This window comes from Cornus florida, unplaced genomic scaffold (genome assembly GCF_030987335.1).
Source record: "Cornus florida cultivar Cherokee Brave unplaced genomic scaffold, ASM3098733v1 CherokeeBrave_3.0.0_Hap2_Chr10, whole genome shotgun sequence".
NCBI lineage: Eukaryota > Viridiplantae > Streptophyta > Magnoliopsida > Cornales > Cornaceae > Cornus > Cornus florida.
Genome location: NW_026775580.1, coordinates 77994325 through 78016765, shown reverse-complemented (window position 1 = coordinate 78016765; position 22441 = coordinate 77994325).

The following is a 22441-nucleotide window of genomic DNA, read 5'->3' as shown; positions in this document are numbered from 1 at the left end:
GAAAGAAAGGTAAACTTGTTCTCATACTCCATCACCGACATATTACCTTGGATGATATCATCTAACTACTTCCTTAGTTCCCACCTTTTGGTAATCAAAAAATATTTTTCATAAAACAGCTCTTTAAATATCTCCCAACTTATATCCTCAACCTTATGCTGATTAGTGACTAACTTCCACCATAGCTTAACATCTTTTGAAATCTTGTAAGTGGCTAGGTTGATTTTTACATGAACATCCGTCACATCCATAGAAGTCAAGTGGGTTTCCACTTGGTCCATGTAGTCATCCACTTCTATCGTGTCCGCTCCACCCTCAAACATCATCGACATCAACTTCGAAAACCCCGCAATCAACTTAAGACATTTTTGTGCTGGCGTATTCTCAACTTGAACTACCGGTTGTGGTACTGGCTGCGGAAGAGAAGTAATTATTTCCCTCAAAGCATTCTGCAACAGACGGTTCAGTGCCAACTCAGCTGAACCTTCACCCGCTTCAACATTGTCCCTTCTTGTAAGAACACCTCTAGGGGTAATTAAATCCCTAAGAAGTGTATCATCTTCAACTTGTTCCGCTGGATTAGAGCTAGAACTTTCACCAACATCACCCCTTGTCGGCCTAGGGCCAACTTATCTCGGTTCCTTTCGCGGTGGCATCATGCTATAAAACAAAAAAAAAAAAAAAATGGTTCAATAACGATAACATTAGGGTCCAACTATGAACAACTTAACAAAAAATGATACTAGATAGCATGCAAGACTATGCAATCAACACATTAATATAAGCATTTAAACACGTAAGCAAGTAAACAGTTAAGCATGTTTTTAACATAGCAAAACATTTTAACAAATAGCCACATAGATGTACAAATAACTTCCCACACAACCTTATGTAGGCCTCTACCCGTCGTCCTAAGGGTTTTCGAACCATCGCTCTGATACCAAGTTTGTAACGACCCTAAAATGATACCAATTATTTAAAAATAATAATAATAAATAAAATAAATAAATAAAAATTGGCATGACCTCTGCTAAAAAAGGTCCTACGACAATCTGCTTTAATGCATAAAAATGTAATAGCCACACTTAGACCTCAAAATTTATCTAACCTGCCCCAACACACAATGCAAATAATACATTCTTCATTGCATGGTTATGAACATCAAAAATATGATACAAAACAACACCATTTTCTTCTTTTACATAAGGATTTTACATAATCTTTATAACCGGTTCAATTTACAACAAAGTGGAGTCAAGCTCAAATTTATAATACAAACCCATGCTAAACAACTTAATACATTCTTGTCATAGTGCTATACAAAAATGAGCTCTAGTTTACAAAATGATTTCAAAATACATTTCTAGTCCTTTCATGCCTGTGGTGGATTGTCATCCGCCACCTCCATGCCATGTTCTGAAAAATGTTAAGAGGAAGGGGTGAGCAAAAGCTCAGTAAGAGGTGCCTAAGGCACTCCTCTTGTGACCCCATGTTTCCAAACAATGAATAAAGCAAAAGAAAACGGGATCATACAATTCCGGGGAGAAAATATAACCATAATATCAATAACAAACAATCCAAGTAATAACGAACCATGCCGTGCAATGGGATGCAATGTCTCCAAAAACCATTTCTGCCATCATTTCCAAACCATTAGTGCAATCCGTCCCATGGCAATTCCATGGCGGCACAAGAGAAAGATTGGCTAACTATCCCTGACCACAAGGCAACTCCAAGGCGTCATTTTGGGCCCAGTTAACTCAACCACGCTAGGAAAATCTCCCAAGTTCCCTCTAGTCCACACTAACGCCGCAGTTTTAAGCAACTCTTAGGCGGCCGGGTTTTCATAAACCCTTTCAAAAACTTTTTCCAAAACCTATTTTATTTTCCTTTAAAATCAACTTCTCATTTCTTTCCCAATGCATAAACATAAAATGTATCAGAAAATTATATAATTCTACTTTAACAACCTTGCATGCTTAATAAGGAAATTTACACACCACATTCGATACTCACAATTAGTACAATTTTCAATAACAACGTATTTAAATTAAGAACATAATCATTTGAGCATGCCTTTGTCGTATCACTTTAACAAATCAATTAATTATGAAAAAAAAAAAAAATCAATTATGCATACCATTTAAGCATGAAATTCACATAACTTATATAATTCAACCTTAACAACTTATATGCTTAATAAGGAATTTTATACAAAACCTAACATGCTTACACTTAGCATAATCTCAACAATCACACATCTAAATTAAAAATATAATCATTTAAGCAAGTCTATATCATATTTCATCAACAATCAACATACAAGTCACTAAACATGAAACTTACGTGGAATTATAACACATACACATAACATCAAGACAACTTAGCATGAATTCATCACAATTTAACATGTTATACTACAAATTAAGAGAGAATAATTCACCGAGAACCAAGAGATTGTAGATTAAACACCCCTACCTCCAAAATGATGAAAACCCCCAATTTTGTGCCCTAATATCAAAAATCCTAGGATGCACCAAAACTAAAATTGCATACACGCACTTGAAGATCTCGTCGAGCTCTTCGATTTGCCGCAAACGGCATCCAAAAATTCTCACTGGTTGAAGATTAATCAAGATTTGAAGCTTTGAATGAAAAATAAAATAAAAATGAAAATAAAGAGAGGAAAAGAGAGAACTGCCGGGGAGAGAGAGAAAGGTGAGGTCAAAATGCGTCTTAGCCATAAATGAATAAAATGGTAGGTCCCACCATTTTTTTAGTAAAAAAATCCTACCTTTTTCCATTTAATACACACACACACACATACACACACACACATATATATATATTTATAAATCATAACATTACATGAGTGGGTTGGAGGGAGTTAATTATCCTTAATAACTGGTATCAGAGCCGATGGTAGGTCAAAGCCTGTGATTGGTCTTGAAGATCATTAGAAGAAGATTGCTGTGAAGTTTATCAGAGCAGAAGATAATCGTGAGGTGCTATAGAGATTCAATCAGAGTTGATGATGACATGAATGTATGAAGAAGGTGATGGTGTGAAGCCCATGAAGAACGAGTCTTAGAACAAGCTAGAGGATGCTCATTTTCAAGATAGGGCAAAGATGGTAGAGATAAAACCCACGAGGAACAAGTTTTGAGGACAAGCCAAGAGTGAGTGCTAGTTTTCAAGATGGGGAAAAGGGTGTGAAGAATGAAGAGGTTTACTCTAAGCCTGATAAAGAGCAAAGGGGAATATGAAGTGTGAAGATGAGGGGTTTTTTACTTTTATCTAGAAAAGCAATTGATGAAGATGAGTTGAAGATTGGCGGGTTGCCATGCGCGAGCAATTGAACACCAACGGGGTGGATAGAGAAGATGGAAGAAAAAATGAAGAATGATGAATTTGAGAAAAGGTGAAGATTGTTAAAGTGTTTCTCAAGTTCGTCATAATGCTTTTGTTCGAAGTGGAGAAATCTTTAATTGAGGTAGAGCTATGAAGAGATCTTTGTTCAAGGTGGAGTTATGAAGAGATCCTTATTCCAGGTGGGGGTATGGAGAAGCACGTGAAGATTGAATTTTGAGCCAAGGTGGAGGTTGTTCGATTTGTGGCTCAAAATTTTTATGCAGAAAATTAGTTTCCTAATTTGTTTTGGAAGGTTGAAAGTTATAGAAGAAAGTGTATCCCGTTATGTTTCAATTTTAGAGTTTTGATCATTATGGTAACTTCTTGTAGGCAAGTTGAGGAATACTTTTTCAACATTTTGGGTTTGAAGACTCCATAAATAGATACGGGTATGAGAGGTTTAGAAAGAGAGAGAAGAGAGAAAAGATGTAAGGGGTTTAAGGGTGAGTGTTGTGAGGAGAATGGAAAGTATATGTAATTCTCGAGTGTATACATGTAGCCTCATAAGAGATGATGAGTGAATGAGTGGGTTTTGACATGTAGTTGTATATTTTATTCCTTGATTCATAATAATGAAATCTCTCTCGCCCACGGACGTAACCTTAGAGTTGGGCAAGCCATGTAAAATAATGTGTGGTGCGTGGATGTGCGATTGTTATCTCCATATATACTTGTGTTGATGTGATGTGACGATGCTTCCGCCATGTGTAATGAAGGAGGGATTTAACTCTCAACAATAGCCAACCATTAAGTGGATTAGAGGGAGTTAATTATTCCTAACAACATATATATAAATATATAACAACAATAAATAAATGTCATATTGAACAATGGCATTAGTAGCGTGTCATGACTTATTAGCCAGCTCACCTACACATCAATACAATAAAATCAAATCTAACAATGGTATAAAATATCAAGGAGCCTAACTTGTTAGCTATCTCAATGATCACGACCCATATATATATCAAGGAGACTTGCTAAAAGAAAAATGTTAACTGAAAATGTGATGAAAACAACGCATTTGTTTGTGGTAAAATTAAAAATGTGAAAGAATATCTTGTATTTTTGGGGGAAAGTGGGAAAGAATATAATATTTTGAGAAAGAAAAAAAAATATATCATATTTTTTGGAAAGATTATATATATACTTTTTTGTGTAATATCGTGAACGGTCATTTGATTATATATATATATATATATATATATATATATATATATATATATATACGTGCATTGTCAAATTTTAGTGAGGGCAATTATACATATATAAAAAAAATTCAATATAAAATTAAAAAAAATTAAAAGTTCAGTGGGGGCACCTATCCCCACTTGTCCCTCTGTGGCTACGCCACTGTATATACATATCTTTTATTCAGGAAAAAAATGTGTTCAGGTGCATGGACACAATGTTCTATCAACGTAGTTATCGTTGGCTCAATGAATCTTAGGACACCATTCTATTCGAAGGTATCTAGCTTTTCAATATGATGAACTTTTGTAGTCTAACAGAAGCTTATTTACTGATAAAATTAGTTGAAGCACCACACACACACACTCCATCAAGATGATTTCAAGAATATACTTATAGTTGTTGTGGGTGCAGTACAAATACATCTATGGCTCCCAACTTCTCCAAATTGATCTAATGGATAAGATGGAAGTTGTTAGACTCCTCCACCTAACCGAAAAAAATCTAATCTCATTTTTTGCATTGTAATATGGAAAATGACTATTAAGGCAAAAGAGTTTGAATAAAATAGAAGCCGGAGATTTCCAATAATGATCGATGTGAGATCCAATTGAGTGTTTCAATGAATTGAGAGTTTTCAACTCTCCCATTTCATTCAAACTTTACATTCTGAATATCATTAATTTTCTAATCATCATATAAAATGTAGAATTGTGTTATTGCAACAGAGAGAAGCAAGTGAAAAAGAGATCGAAACATTTTACACCTAACCATTTATTTTTGTCTTTTTCTTAACCAAAAGGCTAACTTCTTTCGATTTGGTTTTACAGTGTTTATTTTCATTTATAAATCATTTTCCAATGCCATAATAATCCATCATATACTAGAAGAAATTAAATTGCCAAAACTAAAAAGAACTCAAACCCAATTAAATAGTATGGTTAGATAATTACCCAATCATTGGGAAAGCTAAGAAAGAATTCAAATCCAATCAAATAGTATGGTTATATAATTATCCAACCATACTCGTATCAACATGTATAGTAAATGTTATGAATCATATGATTGACTTTGACATGGGTAACAAATTCAACCGTACACGTATTAACACACACTATTATTTTGGCAGGTATTGTGGAGAATAAACATTAATTTAGGAGTAGTTTCTTTATATAGGCATTGTTGGCAGACCCTGTAAGCATCTTATGGCAAGTATAAATAGAGACAGCGGAAGCGGAAAAAAAAAAGAGTGGATTTGGCAAGAGCCTCTAAGGAAGGATTAATTAATCTTCATGGCGGTCTTGTTCAGAGTTTTCTTTGTTCTCGCTCTCTTATTTGTCCATGGGTCTGCACTAGTGAGAGGACCTGATGGGATGGCGGCACTATATCATGCAGCACGTCATATAAATCCTCAGGGACAAGGTAGTGTGGGGGCGGCGCATCTTCCTGTCGCTGCAATTGTAGCACATAAGAATGGAAATTTTCCTCATTCTGAAGAAGAAGAACATGGTAATGATAAAACGACGCATCTTCCTATCGCTGCATATGCAAAAAGAGGGCAAAACTAAAATAGATGATTCATTAAAAACCCATATGAATATATCTTCATGTTGCAGTAATTATGTCATTAATTATGGAATTAAGTATGCTTAATTCTATAATTATTAAATGTATTGAATAAAATGTGTTTACTTCATAATGTTGTTGTTTGAAAATAAGTATATTTAATCGTACATAATTAAGTGTGTAGAATTATGAATCAAGAATTAAGTGCTTTGGATATAATAAACTGAAAAGAGGAATTAAGTGTGTTAAAATCTGAAAATTTTTGTGTTAGAGAATATGAGTATGTGTGTATATATATTTCCCAAGCCAAGCAAGAGAGAAGCCAACTCTATAGCTGCACCAGGAAAATCAAAATCCAACACGATCCAGTCCTTTCTTACCATAGCTTGTTGACTCAGAATATGAACAAACATGTCGCCCTCTTAATAAACCCAGGTCATAAATTGGACATAATTCTTCAAAGGAGTTGTTAAGGAATTAAGTGTGCTTAGTTCTATAATTATTAAAAACACACATGAATATATCTTCATGTTGCAGTAATTATGGAATTAAGTTTGCTTAATTCTATAATTGTTAAATGTATTGAATAAAATGTGTTTACTTCATAATGTTGGTGTTTGAAAATAAGTATATTTAATCGTACATAATTAAGTGTGTTAAATTATGAATCAAGAATTAAGTGCTTTGGATATAATAAACTACAAAGAGGAATTGAGTGTGTTAAAATCTAGGGGTGCACACGGTCCGGTTTGGACCGGATTGGGAGTATTTTGGGACCAAACTATTTATAACGGTTCCACTATTTTTGAATCCAGACCGAACCATAATGTACATGAAACCAAACTAGACCAAACCGCGAAAAACCGGTTAGGTTCGGTTCAGTTTGTCGATTTTAGCTGATTTCCTTTTTATTTTATTTTAATTTAGAGGGGGCAAAGTTTTTTTTAAAATAAATAAATAGAAATCAACTAACATTGACATAACACGCAAAAAAAAAAAAAAAAGAAAAAAGGAAATAAAATTGAGATATATTTGAAATGAAAGAAAATTAAGATATATTTGAAAAGGGAAATTTGACTTTTTTTAAAAGAAATTTAAAGAATTTAAAGAACAAAAGAAAGAAAGGGGGCACGCGATAACTTTACTTGATTTAGGTTAAAGATATGTAACGGTTCGGTCCGAGCTGGTACGATCCAACACGACCCTAAACCAGGACTGGATCGAAAAATTATGATTCCATAATTTTGGCCCAGGAGCGGACCAAACCGCTATACAACTAGCCCAAATCGCCCAATTCTATACGGTTCGGTCCGGTTTTTCGGTTTACCGGATTTTTTGAACACCCCTATTAAAATCTGAAAATTTTTGTGTTAGAGAATATGAGTATGTGTGTATATATATTTCCCAAGCCAAGGAAGAGAGAAGCCAACTCTATAGCTGCACCAAGAAAATCAAAATCCAACATGATCCAGTCCTTTCTAACCATAGCTTGTTGACTCAGAATATGAATAAACAGGTTGCCCTCTCGATAAACCCAGGTCATAAATTGGACAAAATTCTTCAAAAGAGTAGTCGATTTGGATCAATTTTGGTAACAATGGATGAGAATATAAAAATAACGTGTATAGATAATTTTTATGTGTTTAATTATTTTTATGAAATGAAGTGGTGGTTTTATTTTTTATTATTTAAAAAAAAGAAGGAAAAACATTAGATTTCGAATCTTGAATTTTGGATTAAAAATGTTGAAACTTAGATTTATTTTGTAGAATTTTAAAACAGCATCATGAGAATATAAAACCAAATTCAATTTAATGAAAGAAATAGAGTGAGATCAGATCCTGAATCTAACGGTTTATTACAACACAACCTTTGATATATTTCCTTCAATAAATGACCACCAGTGTTCACTTTTGAGTATTGTAGGGATTGAATGTGTTTTCATCAAAGATGATTAGATAGAGAGAGACTTCAACAATCATGGGATGAGAGAAGGTAAAAAAAAAAAAAATGAAAATTTGAATAATCAATTTTCTTGTTTTAATTTTTTTTTTTTTTTATTTATCGTTGGCACTTCTCAAATAACCTCGAAAGTTAAAATTTAGCTATCCACGAGAAGATTTAAGATCAATCCAACACAATATGTTTTCGACCAAGGATTCTTGCAATACACAACACCGTGTTGTACTGCAATGGACGATTATAATCATTCACATGAGATCGCTCCGCACGTGGGAAATCACAGCCAACCACTGCATGTTGTACCCACAGAGGATGCCGACACTATCTTTGTAACGACTCGAACCTGAGGGTCCAAATCGCTAACCGAGTCCTTACCCGAAACCAAGGTCAAATAAGGGCTCCACCGTACTTTCCTATGTCAGTACATAATATACCTGTCATCCCAGGGTTTATAAAATATAATAATAATAAACAAATGAGATCATAGCTACAAAGTATGTCAAAACGGTCTACTAACCTATCGAACCCTGTGGAGGAGCGTCGTCTGCCATTACCCGTCCGTGTCCTGAAAAATATTAAATATAAGGGATGAGAAAATTGCTTAGTAGGAGATGCCTAAGACACACCTCTTATGACCCCGTGAATCCACATAGAGAATAGAAAGTATGAGAACGGGATCATATCTCAGAAGTCGAGTAAAACCACTGTATCATCATCAAACATACATATATCAACCAACTACCAAATGCACCAAGTATGCCAATGATGGGCCATGCCAAGCAATGCCACTCCCCATTTCCGAAATAATATCGTTTCAACTTCCAAACCGTTAATATAATCCGACCCAATGCACCTCCAAGGCGTCACGAAAGGGGAATTGGCTAACTATCCACAACCACAAGGCACCTCCAAGGCGTCGCATCCAGCCTAGTTAACTTAATCCCTAATCTTCTCTAGACTACAATAACACCACGAACCACTAGGCGCCTCCTAGGCGTCCGGTTTTCACAAACACTTTCCAAAACAATTTTTCCAAAATTATTTCATTTCATTTCAAAACAAATTTTCCCTTCCTTGTCCAATGCAATGCATGAATGCTTCATGCCTTGATCACCATACTATGTCAAGTTCACAATTCCATATAATTCATTTATATCTCATTTGCTTGCTTTTGGGAAAATTAAATTAATAAACTCTCAATTAACAATTTTGACAACATAGTATTTGACATTAAAGCATTCAAGTGCATATAATCAAAATCAATATACAATACAAGCAATTTTTATCACTTCCAACACATTATACACCTTGTCATGCTCATTATATATAAAATGTCTATAACCATAAACAATACTCATAATTTAGTAAACAACTTAACAACTTTTATAAGAAAACTCAAAAAAGTCAAAGAAAATTGTGGATTAGAAACCCCTACCTCAAGAATTGCAAAAACTCCCAATTAGCCGAATCCAAACCCTATATTTCAAAATTCTTAGGGTGCACCAAAACCACCTTTGCTTCTATCAAATCGAAGATCTCGTCGTGAGCTCTAATTTGCCGCAAACGGCACTTAAAAACTCCAAAAATTGAGGGAGAAATTTAGGATTGAAATCTTGTAAAAAAAAAAAAAATGGAGAATGAGAGGGGTGAGAGTGAGCTACGGGAGAGAGAGGAAGAATGAGACCAAATGGGTCTATAAGCCACACATATATACTAGTGGTGGGTCCCACCACCTTTTTAAATAAAATTTTCCTTTTTCTTTTTCTACACCACAATTATAAACATTACTGAAAGAAAAAAAGAAAAAAAAAAAAGAAAAAAAAAAATCATAAACATTACTATCTTTCTTCTACTTTAGCGTTGCCCTTTGATCCACAAAGCACCAAGCAGAACTCCCAAAAAAGCAACATTTAGTTCAAACAGAAGCTTATTTACTGATAAAATTAGTTGAAGCACACACACACACACTCCATGTTTTCAAGAATATACTTTTAGTTGTTGTGGGTGCAGTACAAATACTTCTATGGCTCGTTACTGCTCCAAATTGATCTAACGGATAAGATAGAAGTGGTTGGACTCCTCCACTTAACCGAAAAAAATCTAATCTCATTTTTTGTATTGTAATCAGGAAAATGACTTTTAAGGCAAAAGAGTTTGAATAAAATAGAAGCCGGAGATTTCCAATAATGATCGATGTGAGATCCAATTGAGTGTTTCAATGAATTGAGAGTTTTCGACTCTCCCATTTCATTCAAACTCAACATTCTGAATTTCGTTACTTTTCTAATCATCATATAAAATGTAGAATTGTGTTATTGCAAGAGAGAAGCAAGCAAAAAAGAGATGGAAACATTTTACGCCTAACTATTTATTTTTTCTTTTTCTTAACCAAAAGGCTAACTTCTTTCGATTTGGTTTTACAGTGTTTATTTTCATTTACAAATCATTTTCCAATGCATAATAATCCATCATATACTAGAAGAAATTAAATTGCCAAAACTAAAAAGAACTCAAACCCAATTAAATAGTATGGATAGATAATTACCCAATCATTGGGCAAGCTAAGATAGAATTCAAATCCAATCAAATAGTATGGTTATATAATTATCCAACCATACTCGTATCAACATGTATAGTAAATGTTATGAATCATATGATTGACTTTGACATGGGTAGCAAATTCAACCATACACGTATTAACACACACTATTATTTTGGCAGGTATTGTGGAGAATAAACATTAATTTAGGAGTAGTTTCTTTATATAGGCATTGTTGGCAGACCCTGTAAGCATCTTGTGGCAAGTATAAATAGAGACAGAGGAAGCGGAAAAAAAAAACAGAGTGGATTTGGCAAGAGCCTCTAAGGAAGGATTAATTAATCTTCATGGCGGTCTTGTTCAGAGTTTTCTTTGTTCTCGCTCTCTTATTTGTCCATGGGTCTGCACTAGTGAGAGGACCTGATGGGATGGCGGCACTATATCATGCAGCACGTCATATAAATCCTCAGGGACAAGGTAGTGTGGGGGCGGCGCATCTTCCTGTCGCTGCAATTGTAGCACATAAGAATGGAAATTTTCCTCATTCTGAAGAAGAAGAACATGGTAATGATAAAACGACGCATCTTCCTATCGCTGCATATGCAAAAAGAGGGCAAAACTAAAATAGATGATTCATTAAAAACCCATATGAATATATCTTCATGTTGCAGTAATTATGTCATTAATTATGGAATTAAGTATGCTTAATTCTATAATTATTAAATGTATTGAATAAAATGTGTTTACTTCATAATGTTGTTGTTTGAAAATAAGTATATTTAATCGTACATAATTAAGTGTGTAGAATTATGAATCAAGAATTAAGTGCTTTGGATATAATAAACTGAAAAGAGGAATTAAGTGTGTTAAAATCTGAAAATTTTTGTGTTAGAGAATATGAGTATGTGTGTATATATATTTCCCAAGCCAAGCAAGAGAGAAGCCAACTCTATAGCTGCACCAGGAAAATCAAAATCCAACACGATCCAGTCCTTTCTTACCATAGCTTGTTGACTCAGAATATGAACAAACATGTCGCCCTCTTAATAAACCCAGGTCATAAATTGGACATAATTCTTCAAAGGAGTTGTTAAGGAATTAAGTGTGCTTAGTTCTATAATTATTAAAAACACACATGAATATATCTTCATGTTGCAGTAATTATGGAATTAAGTTTGCTTAATTCTATAATTGTTAAATGTATTGAATAAAATGTGTTTACTTCATAATGTTGGTGTTTGAAAATAAGTATATTTAATCGTACATAATTAAGTGTGTTAAATTATGAATCAAGAATTAAGTGCTTTGGATATAATAAACTACAAAGAGGAATTGAGTGTGTTAAAATCTAGGGGTGCACACGGTCCGGTTTGGACCGGATTGGGAGTATTTTGGGACCAAACTATTTATAACGGTTCCACTATTTTTGAATCCAGACCGAACCATAATGTACATGAAACCAAACTAGACCAAACCGCGAAAAACCGGTTAGGTTCGGTTCAGTTTGTCGATTTTAGCTGATTTCCTTTTTATTTTATTTTAATTTAGAGGGGGCAAAGTTTTTTTTAAAATAAATAAATAGAAATCAACTAACATTGACATAACACGCAAAAAAAAAAAAAAAAGAAAAAAGGAAATAAAATTGAGATATATTTGAAATGAAAGAAAATTAAGATATATTTGAAAAGGGAAATTTGACTTTTTTTAAAAGAAATTTAAAGAATTTAAAGAACAAAAGAAAGAAAGGGGGCACGCGATAACTTTACTTGATTTAGGTTAAAGATATGTAACGGTTCGGTCCGAGCTGGTACGATCCAACACGACCCTAAACCAGGACTGGATCGAAAAATTATGATTCCATAATTTTGGCCCAGGAGCGGACCAAACCGCTATACAACTAGCCCAAATCGCCCAATTCTATACGGTTCGGTCCGGTTTTTCGGTTTACCGGATTTTTTGAACACCCCTATTAAAATCTGAAAATTTTTGTGTTAGAGAATATGAGTATGTGTGTATATATATTTCCCAAGCCAAGGAAGAGAGAAGCCAAATCTATAGCTGCACCAAGAAAATCAAAATCCAACACGATCCAGTCCTTTCTAACCATAGCTTGTTGACTCAGAATATGAATAAACAGGTTGCCCTCTCGATAAACCCAGGTCATAAATTGGAAAAAATTCTTCAAAGGAGTAGTCGATTTGGATCAATTTTGGTAACAATGGATGAGAATATAAAAATAACGTGTATAGATAATTTTTATGTGTTTAATTATTTTTATGAAATGAAGTGGTGGTTTTATTTTTTATTATTTAAAAAAAAGAAGGAAAAACATTAGATTTCGAATCTTGAATTTTGGATTAAAAGTGCTGAAACTTAGATTTATTTTGTAGAATTTTAAAACATCATCATGAGAATATAAAACCAAATTCAATTTAATGAAAGAAATAGAGTGAGATCAGATCCTGAATCTAACGGTTTATTACAACACAACCTTTGATATATTTCCTTCAATAAATGACCACCAGTGTTCACTTTTGAGTATTGTAGGGATTGAATGTGTTTTCATCAAAGATGATTAGATAGAGAGAGACTTCAACAATCATGGGATGAGAGAAGGTAAAAAAAAAAAAAAATGAAAATTTGAATAATCAATTTTCTTGTTTTAATTTTTTTTTTTTATTTATCGTTGGCACTTCTCAAATAACCTCGAAAGTTAAAATTTAGCTATCCACGAGAAGATTTAAGATCAATCCAACACAATATGTTTTCGACCAAGGATTCTTGCAATACACAACACCGTGTTGTACTGCAATGGACGATTATAATCATTCACATGAGATCGCTCCGCACGTGGGAAATCACAGCCAACCACTGCATGTTGTACCCACAGAGGATGCCGACACTATCTTTGTAACGACTCGAACCTGAGGGTCCAAATCGCTAACCGAGTCCTTACCCGAAACCAAGGTCAAATAAGGGCTCCACCGTACTTTCCTATGTCAGTACATAATATACCTGTCATCCCAGGGTTTATAAAAAATAATAATAATAAAAAAATGAGATCATAGCTATAAAGTATGTAAAAACGGTCTACTAACCTATCGAACCCTGTGGAGGAGCGTCGTCTGCCATTTCCCGTCCGTGTCCTGAAAAATATTAAATATAAGGGATGAGAAAATTGCTTAGTAGGAGATGCCTAAGACACACCTCTTATGACCCCGTGAATCCACATAGAGAATAGAAAGTATGAGAACGGGATCATATCTCAGAAGTCGAGTAAAACCACTGTATCATCATCAAACATACATATATCAACCAACTACCAAATGCACCAAGTATGCAATGATGGGCCATGCCAAGCAATGCCACTCCCCATTTCCGAAATAATATCGTTTCAACTTCCAAACCGTTAATATAATCCGACCCAATGCACCTCCAAGGCGTCACGAAAGGGGAATTGGCTAACTATCCACAACCACAAGGCACCTCCAAGGCGTCGCATCCAGCCTAGTTAACTTAATCCCTAATCTTCTCTAGACTACAATAACACCACGAACCACTAGGCGCCTCCTAGGCGTCCGGTTTTCACAAACACTTTCCAAAACAATTTTTCCAAAATTATTTCATTTCATTTCAAAACAAATTTTCCCTTCCTTGTCCAATGCAATGCATGAATGCTTCATGCTTTGATCACCATACTATGTCAAGTTCACAATTCCATATAATTCATTTATATCTCATTTGCTTGCTTTTGGGAAAATTAAATTAATAAACTCTCAATTAACAATTTTGACAACATAGTATTTGACATTAAAGCATTCAAGTGCATATAATCAAAATCAATATACAATACAAGCAATTTTTATCACTTCCAACACATTATACACCTTATCATGCTCATTATATATAAAATGTCTATAACCATAAACAATACTCATAATTTAGTAAACAACTTAACAACTTTTATAAGAAAACTCAAAAAAGTCAAAGAAAATTGTGGATTAGAAACCCCTACCTCAAGAATTGCAAAAACTCCCAATTAGCCGAATCCAAACCCTATATTTCAAAATTCTTAGGGTGCACCAAAACCACCTTTGCTTCTATCAAATCGAAGATCTCGTCGTGATCTCTAATTTGCCGCAAACGGCACTTAAAAACTCCAAAAATTGAGGGAGAAATTTAGGATTGAAATCTTGTAAAAAAAAAAAAATGGAGAATGAGAGGGGTGAGTGTGAGCTACGGGAGAGAGAGGAAGAATGAGACCAAATGGGTCTATAAGCCACACATATATACTAGTGGTGGGTCCCACCACCTTTTTAAATAAAATTTTCCTTTTTCTTTTTCTACACCACAATTATAAACATTACTGAAAGAAAAAAAAAAAAAAAAAAGAAAAAAAAAATCATAAACATTACTATCTTTCTTCTACTTTAGCGTTGCCCTTTGATCCACAAAGAACCAAGCAGAACTCCCAAAAAAGCAACATTTAGTTCAAACAGAAGCTTATTTACTGATAAAATTAGTTGAAGCACCACACACACACACTCCATGTTTTCAAGAATATACTTTTAGTTGTTGTGGGTGCAGTACAAATACTTCTATGGCTCGTTACTGCTCCAAATTGATCTAACGGATAAGATAGAAGTTGTTGGACTCCTCCACTTAACCGAAAAAAATCTAATCTCATTTTTTGTATTGTAATCAGGAAAATGACTTTTAAGGCAAAAGAGTTTGAATAAAATAGAAGCCGGAGATTTCCAATAATGATCGATGTGAGATCCAATTGAGTGTTTCAATGAATTGAGAGTTTTCGACTCTCCCATTTCATTCAAACTCAACATTCTGAATTTCGTTACTTTTCTAATCATCATATAAAATGTAGAATTGTGTTATTGCAAGAGAGAAGCAAGCGAAAAAGAGATGGAAACATTTTACGCCTAACTATTTATTTTTTCTTTTTCTTAACCAAAAGGCTAACTTCTTTCGATTTGGTTTTACAGTGTTTATTTTCATTTACAAATCATTTTCCAATGCATAATAATCCATCATATACTAGAAGAAATTAAATTGCCAAAACTAAAAAGAACTCAAACCCAATTAAATAGTATGGATAGATAATTACCCAATCATTGGGCAAGCTAAGATAGAATTCAAATCCAATCAAATAGTATGGTTATATAATTATCCAACCATACTCGTATCAACATGTATAGTAAATGTTATGAATCATATGATTGACTTTGACATGGGTAGCAAATTCAACCATACACGTATTAACACACACTATTATTTTGGCAGGTATTGTGGAGAATAAACATTAATTTAGGAGTAGTTTCTTTATATAGGCATTGTTGGCAGACCCTGTAAGCATCTTATGGCAAGTATAAATAGAGACAGAGGAAGCGGAAAAAAAAACAGAGTGGATTTGGCAAGAGCCTCTAAGGAAGGATTAATTAATCTTCATGGCGGTCTTGTTCAGAGTTTTCTTTGTTCTCGCTCTCTTATTTGTCCATGGGTCTGCACTAGTGAGAGGACCTGATGGGATGGCGGCACTATATCATGCAGCACGTCATATAAATCCTCAGGGACAAGGTAGTGTGGGGGCGGCGCATCTTCCTGTCGCTGCAATTGTAGCACATAAGAATGGAAATTTTCCTCATTCTGAAGAAGAAGAACATGGTAATGATAAAACGACGCATCTTCCTATCGCTGCATATGCAAAAAGAGGGCAAAACTAAAATAGATGATTCATTAAAAACCCATATGAATATATCTTCATGTTGCAGTAATTATGTCATTAATTATGGAATTAAGTATGCTTAATTCTATAATTATTAAATGTATTGAATAAAATGTGTTTACTTCATAATGTTGTTGTTTGAAAATAAGTATATTTAATCGTACATAATTAAGTGTGTAGAATTATGAATCAAGAATTAAGTGCTTTGGATATAATAAACTGAAAAGAGGAATTAAGTGTGTTAAAATCTGAAAATTTTTGTGTTAGAGAATATGAGTATGTGTGTATATATATTTCCCAAGCCAAGCAAGAGAGAAGCCAACTCTATAGCTGCACCAGGAAAATCAAAATCCAACACGATCCAGTCCTTTCTTACCATAGCTTGTTGACTCAGAATATGAACAAACATGTCGCCCTCTTAATAAACCCAGGTCATAAATTGGACATAATTCTTCAAAGGAGTTGTTAAGGAATTAAGTGTGCTTAGTTCTATAATTATTAAAAACACACATGAATATATCTTCATGTTGCAGTAATTATGGAATTAAGTTTGCTTAATTCTATAATTGTTAAATGTATTGAATAAAATGTGTTTACTTCATAATGTTGGTGTTTGAAAATAAGTATATTTAATCGTACATAATTAAGTGTGTTAAATTATGAATCAAGAATTAAGTGCTTTGGATATAATAAACTACAAAGAGGAATTGAGTGTGTTAAAATCTAGGGGTGCACACGGTCCGGTTTGGACCGGATTGGGAGTATTTTGGGACCAAACTATTTATAACGGTTCCACTATTTTTGAATCCAGACCGAACCATAATGTACATGAAACCAAACTAGACGAAACCGCGAAAAACCGGTTAGGTTCGGTTCAGTTTGTCGATTTCAGCTGATTTCCTTTTTATTTTATTTTAATTTAGAGGGGGCAAAGTTTTTTTTAAAATAAATAAATAGAAATCAACTAACATTGACATAACACGCAAAAAAAAAAAAAAAAAAAAAAAAAAAAAAAAAAGAATTTTAAGAAAGAAAAAAGGAAATAAAATTGAGATATATTTGAAAGGAAAGAAAATTAAGATATATTTGAAAAGGGAAATTTGACTTTTTTAAAAAGAAATTTAAAGAATTTAAAGAACAAAAGAAAGAAAGGGGGCACGCGATAACTTTACTTGATTTAGGTTAAAGATATGTAACGGTTCGGTCCGAGCTGGTACGATCCAACACGACCCTAAACCAGGACTGGATCGAAAAATTATGATTCCATAATTTTGGCCCAGGAGCGGACCAAACCGCTATACAACTAGCCCAAATCGCCCAATTCTATACGGTTCGGTCCGGTTTTTCGGTTTACCGGATTTTTTGAACACTCCTATTAAAATCTGAAAATTTTTGTGTTAGAGAATATGAGTATGTGTGTATATATATTTCCTAAGCCAAGGAAGAGAGAAGCCAACTCTATAGCTGCACCAAGAAAATCAAAATCCAACACGATCCAGTCCTTTCTTACCATAGCTTGTTGACTCAGAATATGAATAAACAGGTTGCCCTCTCGATAAACCCAGGTCATAAATTGGACAAAATTCTTCAAAGGAGTAGTCGATTTGGATCAATTTTGGTAACAATGGATGAGAATATAAAAATAACGTGTATAGATAATTTTTATGTGTTTAATTATTTTTATGAAATGAAGTGGTGGTTTTATTTTTTATTATTTAAAAAAAAGAAGGAAAAACATTAGATTTCGAATCTTGAAATTTGGATTAAAAGTGTTGAAACTTAGATTTATTTTGTAAAATTTTAAAACATCATCATGAGAATATAAAACCAAATTCAATGTAATGAAAGAAATAGAGTGAGATCAGATCCTGAATCTAACGGTTTATTACAACACAACCTTTGATATATTTCCTTCAATAAATGACCACCAGTGTTCACTTTTGAGTATTGTAGGGATTGAATGTGTTTTCATCAAAGATGATTAGATAGAGAGAGACTTCAACAATCATGGGATGAGAGAAGGTAAAAAAAAAAAAAAATGAAAATTTGAATAATCAATTTTCTTGTTTTAATTTTTTTTTTTTTTTTATTATCGTTGGCACTTCTCAAATAACCTCGAAAGTTAAAATTTAGCTATCCACGAGAAGATTTAAGATCAATCCAACACAATATGTTTTCGACCAAGGATTCTTGCAATACACAACACCGTGTTGTACTGCAATGGATGATTATAATCATTCACATGAGATCGCTCCGCACGTGGGAAATCACAGCCAACCACTGCATGTTGTACCCACAGAGGATGCCGACACTATCTTTGTAACGACTCGAACCTGAGGGTCCAAATCGCTAACCGAGTCCTTACCCGAAACCAAGGTCAAATAAGGGCTCCACCGTACTTTCCTATGTCAGTACATAATATACCTGTCATCCCAGGGTTTATAAAAAATAATAATAATAAAAAAATGAGATCATAGCTACAAAGTATGTCAAAACGGTCTACTAACCTATCGAACCCTGTGGAGGAGCGTCGTCTGCCATTTCCCGTCCGTGTCCTGAAAAATATTAAATATAAGGGATGAGAAAATTACTTAGTAGGAGATGCCTAAGACACACCTCTTATGACCCCGTGAATCCACATAGAGAATAGAAAGTATGAGAACGGGATCATATCTCAGAAGTCGAGTAAAACCACTGTATCATCATCAAACATACATATATCAACCAACTACCAAATGCACCAAGTATGCCAATGATGGGCCATGCCAAGCAATGCCACTCCCCATTTCCGAAATAATATCGTTTCAACTTCCAAACCGTTAATATAATCCGACCCAATGCACCTCCAAGGCGTCACGAAAGGGGAATTGGCTAACTATCCACAACCACAAGGCACCTCCAAGGCGTCGCATCCAGCCTAGTTAACTTAATCCCTAATCTTCTCTAGACTACAATAACACCACGAACCACTAGGCGCCTCCTAGGCGTCCGGTTTTCACAAACACTTTCCAAAACAATTTTCCCAAAATTATTTCATTTCATTTCAAAACAAATTTTCCCTTCCTTATCCAATGCAATGCATGAATGCTTCATGCTTTGATCACCATACTATGTCAAGTTCACAATTCCATATAATTCATTTATATCTCATTTGCTTGCTTTTGGGAAAATTAAATTAATAAACTCTCAATTAACAATTTTGACAACATAGTATTTGACATTAAAGCATTCAAGTGCATATAATCAAAATCAATATACAATACAAGCAATTTTTATCACTTCCAACACATTATACACCTTGTCATGCTCATTATATATAAAATGTCTATAACCATAAACAATACTCATAATTTAGTAAACAACTTAACAACTTTTATAAGAAAACTCAAAAAAGTCAAAGAAAATTGTGGATTAGAAACCCCTACCTCAAGAATTGCAAAAACTCCCAATTAGCCGAATCCAAACCCTATATTTCAAAATTCTTAGGGTGCACCAAAACCACCTTTGCTTCTATCAAATCGAAGATCTCGTCGTGATCTCTAATTTGCCGCAAACGGCACTTAAAAACTCCAAAAATTGAGGGAGAAATTTAGGATTGAAATCTTGTAAAAAAAAAAAAATGGAGAATGAGAGGGGTGAGTGTGAGCTACGGGAGAGAGAGGAAGAATGAGACCAAATGGGTCTATAAGCCACACATATATACTAGTGGTGGGTCCCACCACCTTTTTAAATAAAATTTTCCTTTTTCTTTTTCTACACCACAATTATAAACATTACTGAAAGAAAAAAAAAAAAAAAAAAAAAAAAGAAAAAAAAATCATAAACATTACTATCTTTCTTCTACTTTAGCGTTGCCCTTTGATCCACAAAGAACCAAGCAGAACTCCCAAAAAAGCAACATTTAGTTCAAACAGAAGCTTATTTACTGATAAAATTAGTTGAAGCACCACACACACACACTCCATGTTTTCAAGAATATACTTTTAGTTGTTGTGGGTGCAGTACAAATACTTCTATGGCTCGTTACTGCTCCAAATTGATCTTACGGATAAGATAGAAGTTGTTGGACTCTTCCACTTAACCGAAAAAAATCTAATCTCATTTTTTGTATTGTAATCAGGAAAATGACTTTTAAGGCAAAAGAGTTTGAATAAAATAGAAGCCGGAGATTTCCAATAATGATCGATGTGAGATCCAATTGAGTGTTTCAATGAATTGAGAGTTTTCGACTCTCCCATTTCATTCAAACTCAACATTCTGAATTTCGTTACTTTTCTAATCATCATATAAAATGTAGAATTGTGTTATTGCAAGAGAGAAGCAAGCGAAAAAGAGATGGAAACATTTTACGCCTAACTATTTATTTTTTCTTTTTCTTAACCAAAAGGCTAACTTCTTTCGATTTGGTTTTACAGTGTTTATTTTCATTTACAAATCATTTTCCAATGCATAATAATCCATCATATACTAGAAGAAATTAAATTGCCAAAACTAAAAAGAACTCAAACCCAATTAAATAGTATGGATAGATAATTACCCAATCATTGGGCAAGCTAAGATAGAATTCAAATCCAATCAAATAGTATGGTTATATAATTATCCAACCATACTCGTATCAACATGTATAGTAAATGTTATGAATCATATGATTGACTTTGACATGGGTAGCAAATTCAACCATACACGTATTAACACACACTATTATTTTGGCAGGTATTGTGGAGAATAAACATTAATTTAGGAGTAGTTTCTTTATATAGGCATTGTTGGCAGACCCTGTAAGCATCTTATGGCAAGTATAAATAGAGACAGAGGAAGCGGAAAAAAAAAAACAGAGTGGATTTGGCAAGAGCCTCTAAGGAAGGATTAATTAATCTTCATGGCGGTCTTGTTCAGAGTTTTCTTTGTTCTCGCTCTCTTATTTGTCCATGGGTCTGCACTAGTGAGAGGACCTGATGGGATGGCGGCACTATATCATGCAGCACGTCATATAAATCCTCAGGGACAAGGTAGTGTGGGGGCAGCGCATCTTCCTGTCGCTGCAATTGTAGCACATAAGAATGGAAATTTTCCTCATTCTGAAGAAGAAGAACATGGTAATGATAAAACGACACATCTTCCTATCGCTGCATATGCAAAAAGAGGGCAAAACTAAAATAGATGATTCATTAAAAACCCATATGAATATATCTTCATGTTGCAGTAATTATGTCATTAATTATGGAATTAAGTATGCTTAATTCTATAATTATTAAATGTATTGAATAAAATGTGTTTACTTCATAATGTTGTTGTTTGAAAATAAGTATATTTAATCGTACATAATTAAGTGTGTAGAATTATGAATCAAGAATTAAGTGCTTTGGATATAATAAACTGAAAAGAGGAATTAAGTGTGTTAAAATCTGAAAATTTTTGTGTTAGAGAATATGAGTATGTGTGTATATATATTTCCCAAGCCAAGCAAGAGAGAAGCCAACTCTATAGCTGCACCAGGAAAATCAAAATCCAACACGATCCAGTCCTTTCTTACCGTAGCTTGTTGACTCAGAATATGAACAAACATGTCGCCCTCTTAATAAACCCAGGTCATAAATTGGACATAATTCTTCAAAGGAGTTGTTAAGGAATTAAGTGTGCTTAGTTCTATAATTATTAAAAACACACATGAATATATCTTCATGTTGCAGTAATTATGGAATTAAGTTTGCTTAATTCTATAATTGTTAAATGTATTGAATAAAATGTGTTTACTTCATAATGTTGGTGTTTGAAAATAAGTATATTTAATCGTACATAATTAAGTGTGTTAAATTATGAATCAAGAATTAAGTGCTTTGGATATAATAAACTACAAAGAGGAATTGAGTGTGTTAAAATCTAGGGGTGCACACGGTCCGGTTTGGACCGGATTGGGAGTATTTTGGGACCAAACTATTTATAACGGTTCCACTATTTTTGAATCCAGACCGAACCATAATGTACATGAAACCAAACTAGACCAAACCGCGAAAAACCGGTTAGGTTCGGTT